The 19,500-nt window shown below is 44.3% G+C and overlaps 1 protein-coding gene and 1 long non-coding RNA gene across 11 annotated transcripts in view; one reads left to right on the plus strand and one right to left on the minus strand.

Moving 5' to 3' along the window:
* AKAP13 (A-kinase anchoring protein 13) overlaps window positions 1-19,500 on the minus strand; it is a 337,030-nt gene that overhangs the window by 132,310 nt on the left and 185,220 nt on the right. The window lies entirely within an intron of this gene.
* On the plus strand, window positions 18,256-19,078 carry LOC132668724 (uncharacterized). Its single transcript, XR_013556433.1, has 3 exons — window positions 18,256-18,369; window positions 18,732-18,862; window positions 18,952-19,078. It is a non-coding gene; the product is annotated as an uncharacterized LOC132668724 (long non-coding RNA).

The following is a 19,500-nucleotide window of genomic DNA, read 5'->3' on the forward strand; positions in this document are numbered from 1 at the left end:
TACTCTTTGGAGCTTGCACTTGATAATTTTATTTAGCTAGAACAGATACCTTGGTGTTCTGAAAATTTCTAAGGAAGTACAGCATAATTGTCTACCTCAGATGAAATTGTAAGAATTTGTTTCAGAAGAGCTGTTAGCGCAGAAACACATTTTGGGGTGGAGGTCGGGGGCAGCCCTTGACTTCAGTCCATGCAGGCCGAGATGTCCCCCACAGTACACATGACAGGAAGGGAAGGGATGGCCCACTGGGTAGTGCAGTGACTCTCCAGGACATCGGTCAAGAAGATGAAACTGCAGCCAGACTGCCTTGGGCAAGCTATAGAACCTTTCTGTTCCTTAGTTCCTCACCTGTAAAACGGGGTAAAACCCAATCATAGCAAACACTGAAAGAAAAATGCCGTTATGAGGAATAAATGAATTGGTACATGTATTTTGTATATGCCCGCAGCGTGAGTACTGTTAACTGCTGTACTATTTTATTATCACCAGTACATTTTTGCCTTATTTATAAAAAATAAAAAATAAAAAAAAATAGGCATCTAAGTCAGCCTACAAGGTCGGGGGGGTGGGGGCGGGGTGGAAGGCAAAACCAAGTCACAGATATATTCTGACTCAAATTAGAAATTACAGACCAAAACACCTTTCCTGTGAATCAGATCACCATGTTCCCCCTGAAGATATTTGTATCCTGAGACAGGAAAACAGAGAGAGGGGAAAAGTCTTGTTTTCTGTGGTAAGTGGAAAAGGCAGGTAGCTTCTCCAGAAGCTAAGGCCAAAGAAGCTATTGAACTTCTGAACATCACACTGTTTTATGGAGAAGCAGCTCTTGAAAAAGGTCGAGATAGGGCTGGGAACTTACACCAAACAGTTAGCCTTGGGGGGAAAAAAAGAAAGAAAAAAAAAAAAAAAAAGAAAAACGTTCTTCCTCTGAGGCAAAGGGAAAGGAGTAAGAAAAGACAGATATTTATAGATTTTTCCTGGCCAATCCCCAAGTGCCTAATTTGGGCTGAACTTACAGTGTCCCTGAACAATCCCCACCCAGCAGGCCGAAATACCAGTGTGACCCGCTGGGATAAAGAGTGTTTGGCTCTAAGAGGTGACTCTGGGAGAAAAGACCAGAGGAGCTGGTCTCTTCTCGTAGACTCCTCTACTGAGGTCACACAAGTCAACCTACCGTTTTGTGTTCAGACTAAACTTTCCACTGGGCTCCCTCCGTGTCCTTGATCCTGCCCTCATCGTCCTCCCCATTTATACAAAACAAGTCTTTAACTTCTTCCAATGTGATCGCAATGGTGATGCCTCCACTAAGCACCTCAGTCAAAAAGCGGACTCTATTAGGACTGCGCCCCACCACACGGAAAGCATCCATTGATTATCACAGCAATCCATGTCCCTGTTGTCCAAGACCCTTGGAGCAAGACACCTCCTGTTTCTTGGATTTCCTACAGATTCCTGGCCTTAGCAATCGACAAATGGTTCCTGTGTGAATAAATATCCACCTCTCTGTCTGAAGATCTTTCAGGCAAGGCAACCCATTTCCCAGAGGATCAAACCGGTACAGGCAATCTGGATTCAGAAGCTCCTTTTAGTCATAAATTTAAATCCCCTCTGGATTTCTGATGTGGAGATATGCATGAGAGAAAGGCATCTATTCTGCTCACTACAAACAAATGGTGTGAGTAGTTAGACCTTATCAAGAAACAGGACATGCCAGAAACTAACCAGCTAGTGGAGGAACTTCCCTGTCTACTCTCAATGGCTTTTTGAAATCTAAATTGCAGCTAAGGTAAGTCCCGTAAGGGCATTCTGAAGATCTGACTAAACACACACTGACTTTTATTTGTTCATAATTATCAACAGACTGATAACCTAGTGCCTTTCTAAATATGTAGATGTCTCTTTCTGGAATTAATATGAATGCTTTCAACATAAACCTTGAAAAGAGAAAAACGTTCTCCATGAAACTTAAAAAATATGTATTCTGGGGTGCCTGGGCGGTTCAGTCAGTTGAGTGTCTGAGTTCGGCTCAGGTCATGATCTCAACAGTTCCTGAGTCTGAGCCCCCGCGTTGGGCTCTGTGCTAACAGCTCAGAGCCTGAAGCCTGCTTCAGATTCTGTCTCTCTCTCGCTCTCTCTGCCCCTCCTCCACGTACACTCTCCCTCCCCCTCTCTCAAAAATAAACATTAAAAAAAATTGTTTATATATAACTATATATAATATATATATATACACACACACATACACACACACACACACACACACACACACACACTGCACAAAATGGTGAATTATTAAAGACTAAGGTTCACGGCAGCATTTAGTACTCTCTTCAACGATGTGCATGTGTATGTGCTCAATGTGTGTGTCTGGCTCAGAAGACTGCACGGCACTAGCTAGCCGGTGGCTACGCCAAGGACAATACACCTGACAAATCAAGCTACCCATGGGGATGGTTTAAGCATGATCAGGGCTGCTCTGTGGGCTCCCAGCACTGTGCAGGACACACAGGAGGCCTTTGCTCTGTCCCTCCAACTCGCCATGTGTAACTATCACAATGCGTCTCTTCTGCCTGCCCTGTGGGGATGCTGTAAGGACAAGCACTGGTGGTCTTCCAAAGAGCACAGCATTACTTAACATGGTTTACTGTTCTTATCTTTCTTTCATCCAAGTGGAGTTTTTCAAGGTCTGAATTGTAATGGCTCTCCTCTAGTTCTCATACTGAAGAACCTGAAGAAGTTTCGATCTGTTGTGTTTTACTACAAAGGCAATTATCCAAATTCTACATAGATAGAAAGATGGACCACTTTTCTTGGTTCAACCCTAGATACTCATATTAATGAGTTATCAATGAGGAGCTTCCTTTTCTCCACCTGCTTTTTATTTATTATTTTTTTTTAACGTTTATTTATTTTTGAGACAGAGAGAGACAGAGCATGAACAGGGGAGGGTCAGAGAGAGAGGGAGACACAGAATCTGAAATGGGCTCCAGGCTCTGAGCTGTCAGCACAGAGCCCGATGCGGGGCTCGAACTCACGGACCGTGAGATCATGACCTGAGCCAAAGTTAGATGCTTAGCTTAACGGACTGAGCCATCCAGGCGCCCCTTTTTAATTTGAAAGAGAGGAGTGTGTGAGCAGGGGACAGGGGCAGAGGGGGGAGGGGGGGGAGGGAGGGAGGGAGAGAGAGAGAGAGAGAGAGAGAGAGAGAGAGAGAGAGAGAGAGAGAGAGAGAGGAGGATCCTAAGCAGGCTCCATGCCCAGCACGGAGCCTGACACGGGGCTCGATCACACCACTCTTGAGATCATGACCAGAGGTGAAATCAAGAGTCAGATGCTCAACCGACGGAGCCCACCGGCACTCCCTCCACCTGATTTTTAGTTGCAACTCCTGCCATCCTGATTAAGTGTGTCTCAACCTCGACCAACAAAACTTAAAAGCTTCCAATACATTTGCTATGGAAATAGGAAACAGCATTTTAAAAGAAAGGGGATTACTTAAGACTGCTGGTGCCCCGAAGGAGAGACGGACTGAGTAAACCTACTCTTCTGTGAAGTTCACTGAAGTATTACACACCATCACCAATAAGCAGAAATCAGTCTTGCTGAAAGTTCTTCCTGTGTTTCTTTTCCTTCAAGACGTTTGCCACGCACACAACACTGTGTCGTGCCTGTCGTGTGTGGGATGACGTGGCAGGTCACCAAGCAGGGGCAGGGGTAAGGGGCAGCGGAGTGTGCCCTGTGGCGGCGTGCGGGGCTCACGGTCCGTCTCACAGTTGCAGCGTCCCGTGTTCAGTGCGCTACCCAACCCCACAGCACGTCTGAGAAGGGTCTCCCAGAAAGAAAGAGCACCTGGGTGGATGCCAAAGGTGCACTGCCGGCAGAGGATACCAGTGAGCAAGCACAGCAGCAGACCGACACGGAAAAGAGGAGTCTGGTGAGGCTGGCCGCTGGATTCTACGTCGGAACAGCAGAGCTGACGGGACCCTACACGCGACCTGAGGAACCAGACCCGGAGGGCCATGTATGCTCCATGGCCATGAAGTTTAAGAACCGAAGAGCTAACTTGATTTACTTTCAGCAAGAATCTGGAACCCAAGCTAGAGCAGTGGTCCTCAAGGTGGGGTCTACAAAAACCTTGAGGGTCCCGGAGACATTTTCAGGGCATCTGTGGGTTCAAAACTATTTTCACAGTGGTGCTAATATGTTATTTGCCCCTTTTGCTATGTTCATTATCTGTGCTGATGGCCCTAGCATGAATCAAGACGGTGTCACCACAGTGAACCCGTGGTCATTACGTTCCTCACCGTTACACACTCAGTTTGAGGAAAGAAAATACTTCCACGTAGAATGTCCTTGATGAAGCTGGAAACATTAATTTCATTCGATTTCAATCCTGAGGTGCTTATCTCTTTAATATTCTGTGTGACAAATGGGAAGCACACAGAAATGCTCTGCATACAAGGTAGCGTGGTTATCTTGAGGAAATTCACTTGTGCAACTGTTTTGAGGAGTGAGCTAAGCTAGCCACTTTTTTCATGGAACAACATTTTTACTTGAAAGAAAGACTGGCAAATGAATGAATGATGCTTATTCAGAACTTGGGTATTTTCTTGGAAGTGAACTAAGTGAACCTGTCTCTCCAGAGAAACAGCTGGCAGTGTTTACTGCTGATGATAAAATTCAGACTTTCAAGTGGAAATGAGAATTTTGGAAAACTTCTATCTGCCACTGTGAACTCGCCAAGTTTACCAGCACTTAAAGCCATTTCTGATGAAACTGGTGGTAATATTAACAAATGTGATTTTCTGGAGACTGAAAATGAAAAAACATTCAACGTTTGGAAGAGGTGCTATTTCTCAATGAATCAGTATTTTCCAAATGATTGATACAGGAGGTTAGAAAATCCTGCATGGCTGAAAGATCCAGTGGATTTTAATGTACCTGAGTACAAAAAGCTCAACGACAGGACCTCAGATTCCATACTGCCAATAATTCTTAACATATTGTCTGTCAATTCTGATTTGGTATTAAGTAAATTAATACCAAATCATCTGAGAAAGCAATTATAATATTCCTCCCTTTTAAAAGACTGGATTTTCTTTATATAATTCAACCAAAATACTGTATTCTAACATATTAAATCCATAAGAGATATGAGAATCAAACTGTTGTCTACTGAAGTTAGATTAAAACCAATTAGATTAAAATGACACTCTTCTAATTTGGTTTTTGTTTTGAAAAGCTGTTTTCCATAAATATGCTCTTCAAATGAACAAGTACTGATTTGTTACTATTATAAATGAATTAATACTTTTTAAATGTCTCAGTTTTAATTTCTAATGGGGGCAAATACTTGTAGGTAAAACCCATGTAAACAAAAGGTATTTGGAGTTCCTAATCATTTTTAAAAGTGTAACAGAGCCTTGAGACCCAAAAGTTCAAGAACTGTTGGGTTTATAAGGTAGAAAGAAGTTAGTGGTAAGGAAACCAGTGAATCCAGGTGAGCAAGGAGGAGGACGTGAACCCTCTAAATCAGAGTCTGATGCCACAGGTTAAATTTGACAGGAAAAAAATGGGGCCTGGGGTGGGGGTGGGGTGTGAATCTAGGATGAAAGCTTTCTAGTTAAAGAGACCGTATGAAAGCCAAACAATAATATTTTGAATGCAGCTGATGAATTAAGAGTAACTACAGCAGGAATGAAAGGCGAAGATGGTTTTCTGAAGGGTGAATAAAGTTCTTTATGATCTATGTGCAAAGAGGTTTAGTGGGAAGGCACTTCCTCGGTGACCATATGGCTGAATAGGTCTCCTTCCACTTTTGAGAGACCAGGGGCAAATGACCAACAGGTAAACCGACATAAGTAACTCCTTAACACCAGTTCGTGTATGAGTAGCATGACTAGTGCCCGCTGATGTACATCTTTATCACCTAACAGTCAAAGATGCCATCGTAATCCTGAGATGTCACCGGGAAGACAAACTGTGCCCGGGGTTTCAGAAGCCAGCCGGATGCACAGATGGTTTAGAGATCTAGTAGAGCAGAGATTTCCAAATCAGAGCTACCACACTTAAGGCTTTCCCTCCAGCTACTGAAAACTGTCCCATTCCAAAAAGATGCACTTGTCAAAGGTTTCACGGAGAGGAAATGTTCTAACCTAATTATGAGGTGGTCTTCTGTGCTGGGGCAAGTGATGTGAGGAACCACGAGCCACAATTTTAGGGAATGGAAGTTAAAAACGTGGTAGAAGACTTCACACAATTTTCTCACTCTGCCAAAGCTGACCTGTCTCTCAGTTCAGCTACTCTCTTTGCTCATCAGAATATACAGGGTTGTTGTTTTTTGTTTTGTTTTGTTTTGTTTTTGTGGTGGGGGGGGTAGATATTCCTTTGGAAAGGTCACCTTGTTAAAATGTAAAATAGATGGATGGCATGCAGTGTGACCATTTGACATGTTTTAATTACTATTTGTTTATTAGAAAGAACTCCCTAAAGGAACATTTGTTTTGTGGAAACAGATGCTGATATTTAAAGTCCTGTCTCTTACATTCAAGATGGCCCGAAGCGCCCATACTTAGAGCAGCTGCTGAAATTTCCTGTAACTGTGCACGTCTAAAAGAGCCTTGCTTTTAAAAATCTTGGACAATTCCCACTTTTTACTTACTCATAGATTCGTACAATTATCTCCCTTCATTAGACTAAATTAGTTGGTTATGTGACAAAATCCTTTTCAGAGGAAGAAGAGTCAGCTAAGCTAAGCCTTTTTTTTCCTCTTCTCTTATTAAAATCTCATTTTATATCCCCACCTCCCCCACTCTATGCTGGGCTGATCAATTACAAGAAGTTACAGGAACAACTGCTACAAGCATCAGACAGCTGTGGCCCCGTTTCCAGCCTGTAGAGCTCGGCCAGTTGTATTTGCTGTCAGGAGACTGATGTTTCCCCAATCCCCACGTGAGGCTCTCCTTCACCTTCCCTTTCCTTTCTGCTACCCCCGACCCCCTCCTTCCTGCCGCAAGTTCCCACTGACTAGCCTTGAGGAAGAAGGATCCCAGCAACTTCTCACATCAGCTAATTTATTTTATTTTATTATTTAAATTTTTTTTTATTTTTTAATATAATTTATTGTCAAATTGGCTAACATACAGTGTGTCAGGTATGCTCTTGGTTTTTGGGAGTAGAGTCCTGTGATTCATCGCTTACATACAACACCCAGTGCTCATCCCAACAAGTGTCCTCCTCAATGCCCATCACCCATTTCCCCTCTCTGCTGCACCCTCCACATCTACCCTCGGGTTTGTTCTCTATATTTAAGAGTCTCTCCCTCTCTGTTTGCAACTATTTTTTCCCCTTCCCTTCCCCCATGGTCTTCTGTTAAGTTTCTCAAGATCCACATGAGTGAAAACATAAGGTATCTGTCTTTCTCTGACGGACTTATTTCACCCAGCATAATACCCTCCAGTTCCATCCATGTTGCTGCAAATGGCAGGATTTCATTCTTTCTCATTGCCAAGTACTATTCCATTGTGTATATAAAACCACATCTTCTTTATCCATTCATCAGTTGATGGACATTTAGGCTCTTTCCATAATTTGGCTATTGTTGAAAGTGCTGCTGTAAACGTCGGGGTACAAGTGCCCCTATGCATCAGCACGCCTGTATCCCTTGGGTAAATTCCTAGCAGTGCTATTGCTGGGTCATAGGGTAGGTCTATTCTTAATTTTTTTGAGGAAACTCCACACTGTTCTCCAGAGCAGCTGCACCAGTTTGCATTTCCACCAACAGTGCAGGAGGGTTCCCGTTTCTCCATGTCCTCGCCAGCATCTGTAGTTTCCTGATTTGTTCATTTTAGCTACTCTGACCTCACTCTGTGAGGCGGTATCTCAGTGTCACATCAGCCAATTTCGAGGCACCTTCATGTTTATCCACTAACCAATGGCAGCATTAGCTGACCCACAGAAGGAGTGTCGAGGCCTTCTGAAAACTAACAAGACTGATTCAGAGATCATATTCTTAAAAGGGCTTGCGTTATTTTGTTGTTTGTGTTTGTTTTGTGAAGCCGGAGAACCAGGCCAAGAAGCAGACATCTGGCAGCAGAGGTCTTCATCAGGAATACAAGAGAAGGGTAAAGAAAGCCTGGCATTACCAAGCACCAACGGGCTTGCCAACCCCCTCCTCCTCCAGGGACAGCTAATACGGCAGCAGCTCCAAGTAGGAGGCTAAAGCCAGAGTGAACGGGTAGGGAGACACCGTAATCACGACACTAAGCGGCAGAGGTCAATCACCTGTACTCACCACTGTCCAGCATTCTGAAAAGAACCTTCACTGGCTTCGCAGAAGCCTGTGAGGTGGGGGGTGGGGGCGGCCTATGCGAGCGACAGCTCTTCCCAAGGCCTACAGGTCACACCCTTTGACTTCAAAAGCAAACCTCAGAGCACTGTCCACGTTACATTCTATGCCAGTCTGGAAATACCTCTTCTCACAGCTGGCAACTACTCCTTTTAATGGGGAAGCCAGGATTTAAGCCCTTTTCCTGACTCAAGGAGGAAAGAACAGTCTCAGACACGGAGGAAAACAACCCACTGAGTTTGATGTGAAGCAGACACAGCACCAGGTCTCAGCACTAATGAGGGAGGAGGGCCAGAGCTCTATTTTCCTCCTTGAGATCATCCCATTAGGGAACCTAATGACTCCTAAGAAGGAACACAGTCTATTGTGCTGTGTGTGTGGTGGAGACAGGGACAGGAACTGTTCTGTGGCCAACAATTGAGACACATGCATCACTTTCTGGAACTGGGGTGAAAAGGCTGGCTCCCTACTTAAAGGCCAGCAACGCTGTCAACAGGGGAAAATCCCCGGGGGTGAAACATGACAGCAGGGGGCCACTTAACGCCACCAAAAGTGAACAGCAGAGGGGCCTCTGGTGTAGACAGGCCTACACAATAGATCACTCTTCTCTGGTGTGGACAGACCTACACAACAGACTACCCCTTCTTGGAGTTCCCAGGACCCAGGTGTCTGCTCCCGCTTCACTCCTTCATCTCTCCCAACGAGCTTCTTGTGGGATGGGGGTGGATCTTACTCATTTTGCCCATCACGCCCCCCCCCCCGTTTCCACGACAAGGTTCAGCACACAAACAGAAGTCTGCAAATTACAGCCTCAATTTAGTTTTGGAAATGCAGAACAGTAACTCTTGTAGGAAAGGACTACATTCTAATGGCATAATTCATGATGGAATCTTTGTTACAAATGTTTACAGCAAGGAACTGGTGTGCTTGTGTGTGTGCATGCGCGTGTGCACGCGCGTGTGCTCGCACATGCACTCTCCGTGCTTCCCTGCTGACAAGCCAGTCTGTGGCTTCCCATCGTCCCTGGCCTCACAGGCCTGGAATGAGAGGAAAATCTCCCGAGCCTCGTAGAATGAAGGCCCTGCTGCCCACGAAGCAGAGATCACACAGCACGTGGGCCTCAGCGCTCCCTGTCGCTCTCGCCTCCAGACTGGTCTAGGCCCTGCTCCAACCTCATGAGGATGTAAAGCTGAGGTGGGGCCACTGGCTCTTCGTCTGCCGTCTCTGCCACTAGCCCGGCACAGCAGGGAGAGGCCTGATGCCAACCCACTCTGTCCCCAGGCCCCCGGCATAAAAAAAACTTAGCTTGTAGATGATTCAATGGGGAAAATGAGGAGTACGATAGGATTTCTGGTGGCAAAATAATGGGGAAGAATGGCAAAGAAAAAAACTGATGATGTCAGAAACAAAACAGAGCACAAGCACATGTTCCAGAAGTTATGATTTCCATAGAAACAAGAGAGCTGAAGGGCACTGGAAAGGGGATCCTTTCTCCAGGGACCGGGATGTATCCCTAGCAAAGGGTGTGGCAGGCATAAACTTCCTCCTTTTCCAAGTCACCCATCTCCTGTGGGATTGCCAGAAAACGTCATTAAACAAACTCAACTCCTAAATGACTCATGCGGGCTCATTTGGAACTGAAGGCCTCCCCCCCTCGGTAGGGGATGGTTTTCAGGGAAGCTAACCCAGGACAGGCATATAGAACGTATAAAGAGGCCACACTCTAGAAAGGAGAAGGCAGCAAGGATACCACGCTCTGGAAAGAAGGCAGCAAGGAGGCAGGATGTTCAGACCTGTCTCGCTCACCCTACCTCATGACCCGCACGAGGCCCAGCCACACACACCCAACAATCGACAGGAGATGGCAGTCTGCTGAGGGGATGCTACGGGGCCCCTCAGTGCAGCAGGTGCACACAGCCTGTCAGTCACAGCACACGAATCACGTGTGCCCTGCGGTAATTTCTCCTGGTGTAAGGGCGGGGCAAACGAGACCCAGTGAGACAGAAGAGGGTCACTGATCAGTAAAGGCGTCGCTGTGCACGGGGTTTCCACAGCAGAGTGAGCATGGGCCTGGGAGTCAGCAGGAACACAGGAGAGGTGCGCATGGGGCCTGGGCTTTTGGTGTGACACGGAGGAACTGACTGCAGTGACACAAGCTGACGATATCTGAGGCAGAGGTGGGCAAGGAGGAGAGGCTGGGCCATCACAAGACCGACTCCAGGGTTCTGGATCCTCGGGCCAAGCCCTGGCCCTAACCAGCAGACAACGGCAGGCCCGGGAGTGCTCTAGGCTCAAGTTCCCTCATTGCAAATTAAAGGGTACAGACTGCATGACAGAGATGATAATTCCTCCCTACACTAAGTATTCTATAATGAGAACAATTATTTCTGGAAGATTCTGGATTCCTGTAGTTAGAGAATCTGGACTGCAAAGAGAAGAGACCTTTAACTGGCTCCATTATAAATCTTACGATTTCCTGGCTCTGTATTTCTACAAACAAACCAAGGTGTGTGTGTGTGGGGGGGGGGGGACAACATCCCAACCCAAGTACATTTTCCTAGTGATTTATCTGTCTTCAAAAATATTCCAAATAATAGAATAATTCACAATTTTTTTTTTTTTTACTAATTATCTCCCCTTCCTTTTTTTTTTTTTTTTTTTTTTTTTTACTGTCTCCAGGAAGGGGTTAAGCAAAAGTTTCCCAGATGCTATGCAGCTCACAAGGTAGCTCATATTCGATGCGGTAAAAGAAACACACACGAATGTTATGGGTACACATCTCAAGTAAATGAAAGCTCCAAGTCCAATTCATACGTCCAAATACTTTCCATGGCATCCACATTGGGAAGCTATACATTTATTCCAATGATTCCTCCTGTTTGTTCAAATACTTTCAGAAACCATCTTCTGCAACTATCTTCAACAGAAATCCAAGAACCATACACACAAAAAAATTGGTTTTATGCCTCTGCCTCAGTTCAACCCCAAACTCCAACCCCAGAGGGAGCAGGCTTTCAAAACTCTTAAATATAGGTCACTCTTGATGACCCTGATGACCCAGTCAGGATAGAATGCCGGCTACAGGTAATGATCCACATAATAAATATTCTCACTCACTCTGACTTCTGAGTGAGGCTTCAATTCAGGTATTCTGAATATGCTCATCTGAGCGCCATGGAAGGCATGGTCAACGCTTTCTCGGAAGACTACCTACATGACACTGGGGGAACACTTAAGACCATGTCACAATGACCCTCTAGATCCACAAGCAGTGACAGGGCTTTGGGGGGGGGGGGTGGCTCTCAGATGGGAAGCAAAATGCCTGGGTCACTGCATAAAATGAAAGAGGCAAGGAGGGAAAAAATACAGATTGACACTGGTTGAATGGAAATATTTACACAAAGGTACCACTCTTTTAAATTCCCATATGGTTCACATACTACCAAACACTTCTGTTCTTCATACTTGGTAAATGTTACTTTTCTCAGTTTCCTAATGGGACTTTTTTTAACCTGGAGTACTGCCAGGTCACAGTTACCTTGCAAATTGGGGCGTTTCTGGCAATTCTTGGGCAATTCTATGCTCTAAGGGCCAAGTACATAGCGAAAGCAAACAGAACTGGCTGTTTAAGGCTGGAAAGCACATCAAAGGCTCCCTCAATCTATCCCTATTCTTTCCAATGAATATTTACACCACATGTGTTACATCATGGTTATTACCAAGGAAACCCCACTATATGTCACACAAGCACTTCTCAAGAAGTCACTTCTCTGTGAACACCCAAAGCACATTAATGGTTCCTATGGCAGATCTCACATACTGTATTCACATATCGTGATTACGTCTGTGCAAGCCTGCTCTATTTAAAGAAATCAGAAGCAGAGACAGTATTTAACTTCCAAAAAATTCCCTAGATACTTGATTCAATACCTTGAAAGGGGAAGGCGTTCATTTAATGTTTGCTAAATGAATGAAATCAAAGCCATAGGCTATATCCCCAAATTGAGCCGTCAGAAATAGAAATCAGTACTTCTGAAACCTTTCTTGGATAAAGTAAACAAGTCCAAATACAGTGTGTCCCTTTACTCTTATGGTGGCCAGCCAGGGTAAGACCTCACCAGGCACCTTCTTAAAATACATAATCAAAACCTAATATGAGAAATCTGTGTCTTTCCCAGTCATGTAGATCCCTGAGGACGTTAGGCCTTTCTTCACAAATCAAATGACATTCGTTAGTTTTTCCACTAAGAAAGTTTCCTTTTTTGAGAGGCAAAAACAAGCAGCCATAAAGCCATGTTTATGTCAGTAAACCGAACACAGAACTTAGGATCAAAAGCAATACAGTATTTTTCTAAGGCAACCTCATGGTGGCCCTTCCAAGTCTACTGGTACAAATCATGGGTACAGGGGCACCTAGGTGGCTCAGTCGGTTAAGCATCTGATTTTGGCTCAGGTCATGATCTTATAGTCCGTGGGTTTGAGCTCCGTGTTGGGCTTTGTGCTAACGGCTCAGAGCCTGTGTCTCCCTCTCTCTCTGCCCCTCCCCTGCCTGCACTCTGTCTCTCTTGAACATAAACAGACATTAAAAAAATTTTTTAAAGAAATAATAGGTACAGCCAAGTTTGTGTTTCTGACAGTATGTATGTATCTTCACTCTCACAATGAGCTTAAAAAAAATTTTTTTTAATGTTTATTATTTTTAAGAGAGACAGAGAGCAAGCAGGGGAGGGGCAGAGAGAGAGGGAGACACAGAATCCGAAGCAGGCTCCAGGCTCTGAGCTGTCAGCACAGAGCCCAATGTGGGGCCTGAACCCACAGACCATGAGATCATGATCTAAGCTGAAGTCAGCCACCCAACCAACTGAGCCACCACCCAGGTGCCCCTCACAATCAGCTTTTAAAAATGAAACCTGGAAAGCCACTTGAGGTAAACCCTGTAAAAACAGCACACAATTCTTTAGAAACTTCCCTTCCCCCAGGGTGCACACAGCAGCCTGGACAGAATCTATCATCTAGCTCACTGAAAGATATCTATCCACAAGCAATTCTATGTTTAACTCTAACACTTAGCAAACCAGTAAATGAGATGCAGAGTAGTGTCTCTTCCCCTGGAAGAGGGGTCTCTGGGTGCAGGCTGACCTGTTTTCATGTTAGCGTCTCTAAGGCCTACCACAGAGTTCAGTGAACGTGTGCTGAATCAAGTACTGAATAAATTAGGGCTCCCTCCCCGCCCCCGCATCACATGAACACCAGGTGGCATGATAATTTACCATCATGGCCTGACAGAATTAGTCATTTCTTCCAAGACCATTTTAACCAACACCTATCTAAAGTCATTCATCCACAGTGTTAAGAGTGGGTCTGATAATTCTTAGTATAAAATGGGATTAGAATTACATCTACTACATATAAAATGCCTATCACATGCTACACACTAAACTAACCCTAGTTAGTACAAATAATTCTTAAAGTGGGCATCATCATCCCAAATTTATAGATGAGGGATCTGAGCCTCTAAACAAGCAGATCAAAGCGGCAGATCAAGTTGCAGAACTGGGATTAAAACTTTGGTTTATCTGGCTCCATAAACTTTCCATTATGCTTGGCTACTATCCTTGACTGTCAAAATAATGAGATAAGAATGAACAAGAGTGGGATGAGGAGTGTAAGAAACCGGCCAACAGAGTGATAGGAATCAGATTTGGTTCTTTTGTCTCAACAGAAGATTAAAAGGCACACATACCTCCTTCAAAATATATGTATGATCTATGTTTAAGCAGTTCTGTGAGGGGAAAAAATTAGATTATTAATATAAGGCTCCAGAGCAAAACATCTTGAAAACCATTTAAGGAGAAAGTGAATAGTTAAGAATCTGGCTATCAAATAAAATGTGATTTCAAAAAAGTCCCTCATACGGTCCAACACACAGAGTTGTCTGCTCACTGTGTTGTACACCTGAAACTAAAGTAACATTGCATGTCAACTATATTTCAATTAACAAAAAAAAAAAGTCCCTGTGATTGTCCTTTTGGTCCAACACATTAGATTTACATCCCAACATCTGACCAACTGGTCAAGAATTAAGAGCTGGAAGAAACTTCAGAGAGTTCCTAACGATTACAACAAGGGAGAAAATAGGCCAGATAAATTAAAGAACTTGCTCAAGGTCCCTTCAAAACCTACAGTGGGATCATTACGTTACACCCTTACACATATCACCTACAGATATTTTTATACTGAGGTTATATTTTTTCAACTTCTGACTTTACAACCTGAACCTGTGGTTCTTCGAGGCACTTCTTTTTGGCAACTATCTACTCCAGAAGAGTATTTGCAGAATTTCCTGGAAACGCTCCATTTCAGAGGAGACACGGAGAAAGAAGATCTCCAAAAAATTTGTATGAAAAAGCTGAGGAGCAAGTTTTCCTGTGGTTGGGGCCAGCTCTAGCGCCAGACCCAAAAGGGATAATTAGGGGGGCCTGGCTCTCTTAAATGCCAAATACATGCACAGAAGACTTATTGGCGTCTCGTAAAGAGGCCAGTTTGCCTTTCCCTAGGTGATATACCACAAAACTATATATGTAAATATGATAGCAGAGACACCATTAAAAGGACCTTTCTTGAAATTGAAAACTTAAATAAGAGGGTAGGGTGTGTACGCCGTCTTGAGCGTCAGTGTTATGGCTTGTCCAGTTAGTTAGCAAACGGCCTGAGAGCTGCCATATTTTCCTACGGCAGCTGAGCACGAAGGCTGTGACCAGCCAGCCACATGAAGCAAAAGCTTTTAACCAGACTCCTGGACTAGAGATGGAAATGCAAGCTCGCCCCCTTGAGACAAGAGAAAGAAAACATTGTGTTCCATTAAAAATAGCAGAAATAGAGAATTCAAGAAGATTCTAACCAGAAACCATCCAACATTGCCCTTAACCACAATCCTGAACAAATATCAATATTGTCGTAAAAATAATTAAGAATGGAAATGCAGTTAATGTGATATTTCACTGTGCTGTTATTAAAAATGGGAGGATGGTTCTGATATAAACTGCTTTCTTGATTGGGGCCCGTGTGTTAAATGAAGAGTAGACTTTCCCAGTAACCTAATACTCAACATATGGGTTTTTATAGTAGCACTTGACCATATTTGTTCTGGAGTGTTTGGCTACTAGGACCATGGGCATGCTGACAAGATATATTGGCCTGATGAATTAACTGTTCCAAATGGCTAATAAGCTTATGCAATGAGCATTTGGAAAATGAATTATTACAGAGATACCTCAATGAACAGACACCCCAGGGAAAGAAGTTCCTTCCTAATGAACCTGGCCGCATACTGAAGGGCAGAGATTCCTACAAGATGTGCCGGTCTGTGGCACAGGGCCAGGGAGCAGTAGTCAGAATTCTATCCTGACCACCACAGAGCAGATTCTCAAAGAGAATGGTCCCAGAAGGCTTCCCATTCTGCACTTAGGTATTCAATGTTATCTCTATACCTAGTCATATCATTCTTTAGGAAATAAAAGGCAGGTCTTGGAAAATCTTAGTAATTTCTGCACCAACAGCCAACTCTTTGGACAAACACTATGTTAGTGATACTTAGCTGTAGCTAACAGACTGTAACAAGAACAGGAGATTTATTTTAAAGTGACTCAGCTTAGGTCCTAAAATGGCCAAAGGAATTTCTCCAACCATCACTGAAGACCCAGTAGTATAATGTGATGGTTTTAGAGGCTTGGCAAATGAGAGCACCATTGGGGGGGGGGGGGGGGTACTTGTTTAGAAGGCAAAAGTCCACCCAGGTGAACTGGACTCCTGAAAAGTATATAACCTCAGTTTGACTCTTTTGGAAACCACAGAATAGTAGAAACATTATTAACATAGAAGGTTCTAGTGACACTTACAAAGTTAACTAGTTGTAAAATAAGGCAAGTCACTTAACCGTCCTGAAACCATCTTCTCCTATAAAGCAAATATGTTGGACTTTGGATAATCTTTAAGGTCCATTCAAATTCTGAGGGTCTCAGAGCTACAACAAGCTCCACATCTCCCAACTCAAACTGATGTCTGACGCTCTTTCTGAAGCGTTTCAGAACACTAATCACAAAACAGAAATGGAGTCTTCGTTGTTTTAGGAGCCACCATATGCCAATGATTACTTAAATAAGAGCATACTGGAATCTGAAGTGGTGAAACTAATTAATAATAATAATGCCAAGCTGTACTTTCTGTGGGCCAGGCCCTGTTCTAAGTGCTTAACATTTATTAACTCAGTGAGCGGGGAATAAAGAAGGCAACAAAAGGTCACCTGAGAACCTTGAAACCAGTAATGTATATAAGAGGAGTTAACCTGGAGTACTGAATTGTGACTAGTATTAAAGCTTTGACAATATTTCATAACAAATCACAACCACAAAATGCCGATAAAGTGACTGGTGGGAACAGTACATGTAAGCAAATGACTTGGTCCCTAAGCTGTGAACGATTTTCAACCCAGTAAAGAAGTATCTCTTGGGACCATCTATCTTAGTGAGAAACCAGCAGCATCTGGCACATACCTGTGGTTCCTCCGAGAAGAGAAGCGTCCAACTTGATAGCGATGAATTCTTTTATAAATGGTGATTTTAAGCATTACTGGCCTCGAAAGTAAGGGTTTGTTCACAGCACGATGGTCAAGCCAGTTTAGGAACGAAAAATTCTTTAAATATTCGGTAGTGTCACCGACAGAGGCCCCTATGTGCTGACAGTCATGTGCTTAGAGAAAGTTACAAAACAGGAAGATCCCTAGAAGAACTTAAAAATGGATTCTTTATGTACATTTACTAGAAAACTGCAGTAAATACACCACCGTTCTAAGCATTCAAGACAGTAGCCGAGCTTTGGATACATAAATTCTTTTACAACTGGAAGAGGATGATTCAGTGAAACGGTAATTCAGTGAGGCAACGACTGGCCCATTCCCAAGGCCAACACGCAGACTGGGCATGCGTCAGAAGGGATGGGATTAAATAATATTAAACTAATGCCACCCCACCCTGTTCAATCTCAAGTTCACTCTTTCGGGGTGAGAAGTAACCCTTTGCAGACCACAAACACAGCGTCCACAGGGTAAGGCCAGAAGATAGAGAGGTAAGGAAGCCAAGCTCTGGAGACACGAAGTCAAAAAGCTACTTCAGGAGAGACCGAGTACTGGAACTCCCTGCCTCCCAACATGCAGTCTGATAACAAGAGTTTCCACCACAAAAAAAAAAAAAAAAGAAAAAAACAGTGTGGAAAATAAAACAAGTAGACTTGCTTTCTCCTTCTATTCATCCACTGGTGTACAAATACTCTTCAGGCCAGGGGCCCACTGCCTGTTTTTGTTTAGCCCACGAAAAATCTTAGGAGTCGGCTTTACATTTTTAAATGATCAACAAAAAATTCCTCAGAAAGAAGTATTTCATGACCCGGACATTATGGGATGTCTATATATCAAGTTTTATTGGAACACAGTCACACTCTTGTTTACATAACACTAAAACAGCAAAGTTGACTACCGTGACACTGCCTGACCCCCAGAGCCTTAAAATACGATCTTTTTTAAAAAAAAAACCAAAAACCCTTGTGGACTTCCCTCCTGACTCACTGAAAACCTACACAGTGAACGTAGTATATGAAGAGTTAAATGGCAGAAAAAAAGAGAAAAGGAGACACAGGCAAAACTGAAGTGTGTGTTCACACTCTGTCCTACCAAGTCACAGCAAACAGGGCCTGCGCTGCAGAGCAACAGGGAAGAGAGCCAAGCGGTCAGATGTCACCTCATTCCCACACTGCTCGGAACACACTTACTCGACCTGAAAACCTTCCAGACCCGAAGATCCGTTAACATACGCTTTCTCCAACTGTACACAGTGGAGGCAGACGGCACACGAGGCCGAGGTGTTCCCAAGCAACACACACATTACATGCTTCTAACCTACGGATGCCCCTCAGAAGCTGCTGGTCGTAGAGCCTGGGACAGTCAGCTGGGAGGCCACGCTGCTGTCGAGGTCCTGGGTTGGAAATCACACTCCTTGCTCTTATTCTGGCTGGGTCCGACCTTGGGCTGGGCATGAGACCTCTCTGAGGTCCTTAGTCTCTTATCTGGAATATGAGACATGCTGACCAACCAGAGGAGTATGCTCTCTCTCAACTCTTAAAACCAGAGGATAAACGAGAAATGATAGAGGAGAGAAGGACGGGAGGCGAGAAGGACGGGAGGCGAGAAGGACGGGAGGCGAGAAGGACGGGAGGCGAGAAGGACGGGAGGCGAGAAGGACGGGAGGCGAGAAGGACGGGAGGCGAGAAGGACGGGTGGAGGAAGTTAAAAAAAAAAAAAAAAAGGAACGTTTTGTTTCCTCTTTTCTAACAGACAAGATACAACGAGGACAGAGCCAGCCACACGGGAGGGCAGAGTGTGGGCGAGCGGCAAGCTGTCTTCCATGACGGTCGTCACTACTGTGTTAACACGGAAGACCGAGACGGGCATTTGAATTCAAGGATGTGAGTTTGTTCCTTCCCTGTTTTAGGGGCTTCTGGAAACAAAGACACACGTGTACCCATGCAGGGTGTGTTCTCTCTTCTTTCCCTAGGGGCAAGAGCAGCATCGGTCTGAATAATGCCTGCTCTACAAGCAGCCGCCCAGGCATTAGTCACGAATATTATCTGTAAAAGGGAGTGGGCTAGAACAGTCCGCACCTCCCTACCCCTGTACTCCAATAAAATGAAGCTTGTTTATCACGGCTCATACACTTGAAATAGTCTGGGAGGGTACAGTGTGCTGTTTACCTGCTGGGGTAACTCTAAGGAAAAACACCACTTAGACCTCTGTGAAGAGCAGAGACGGGGACTGTCACATCTAGAGAAAGATGATGGATTTTCTCAGGGGAAATATGATTTAGTCCAGTAACGTGGCTCAGGTCATGATCTCGGTCAGTGAGTTCAAGCCCCACGTCGGGATCTGTGCAGACACCTCACAGCCCGGGGCCTGCTTCAGATTCTGTGTCTCCCTCTGTCTCTGCCCCTCCACCACTCGTGCTCTTTCTTTCTCTCTCTCTCAAAAAATAAACAAACATTACAAAAAAATTAATTAACCAGTAGGGACTCTAAGGTTTAGAGTGCAGTTTCTCTCAAGTTTGCTC

The sequence above is a fragment of the Panthera onca genome, chromosome B3 (assembly GCF_046562875.1).
Source record: "Panthera onca isolate mPanOnc1 chromosome B3, mPanOnc1 haplotype 2, whole genome shotgun sequence".
Classification (NCBI taxonomy): Eukaryota; Metazoa; Chordata; class Mammalia; order Carnivora; family Felidae; genus Panthera; species Panthera onca.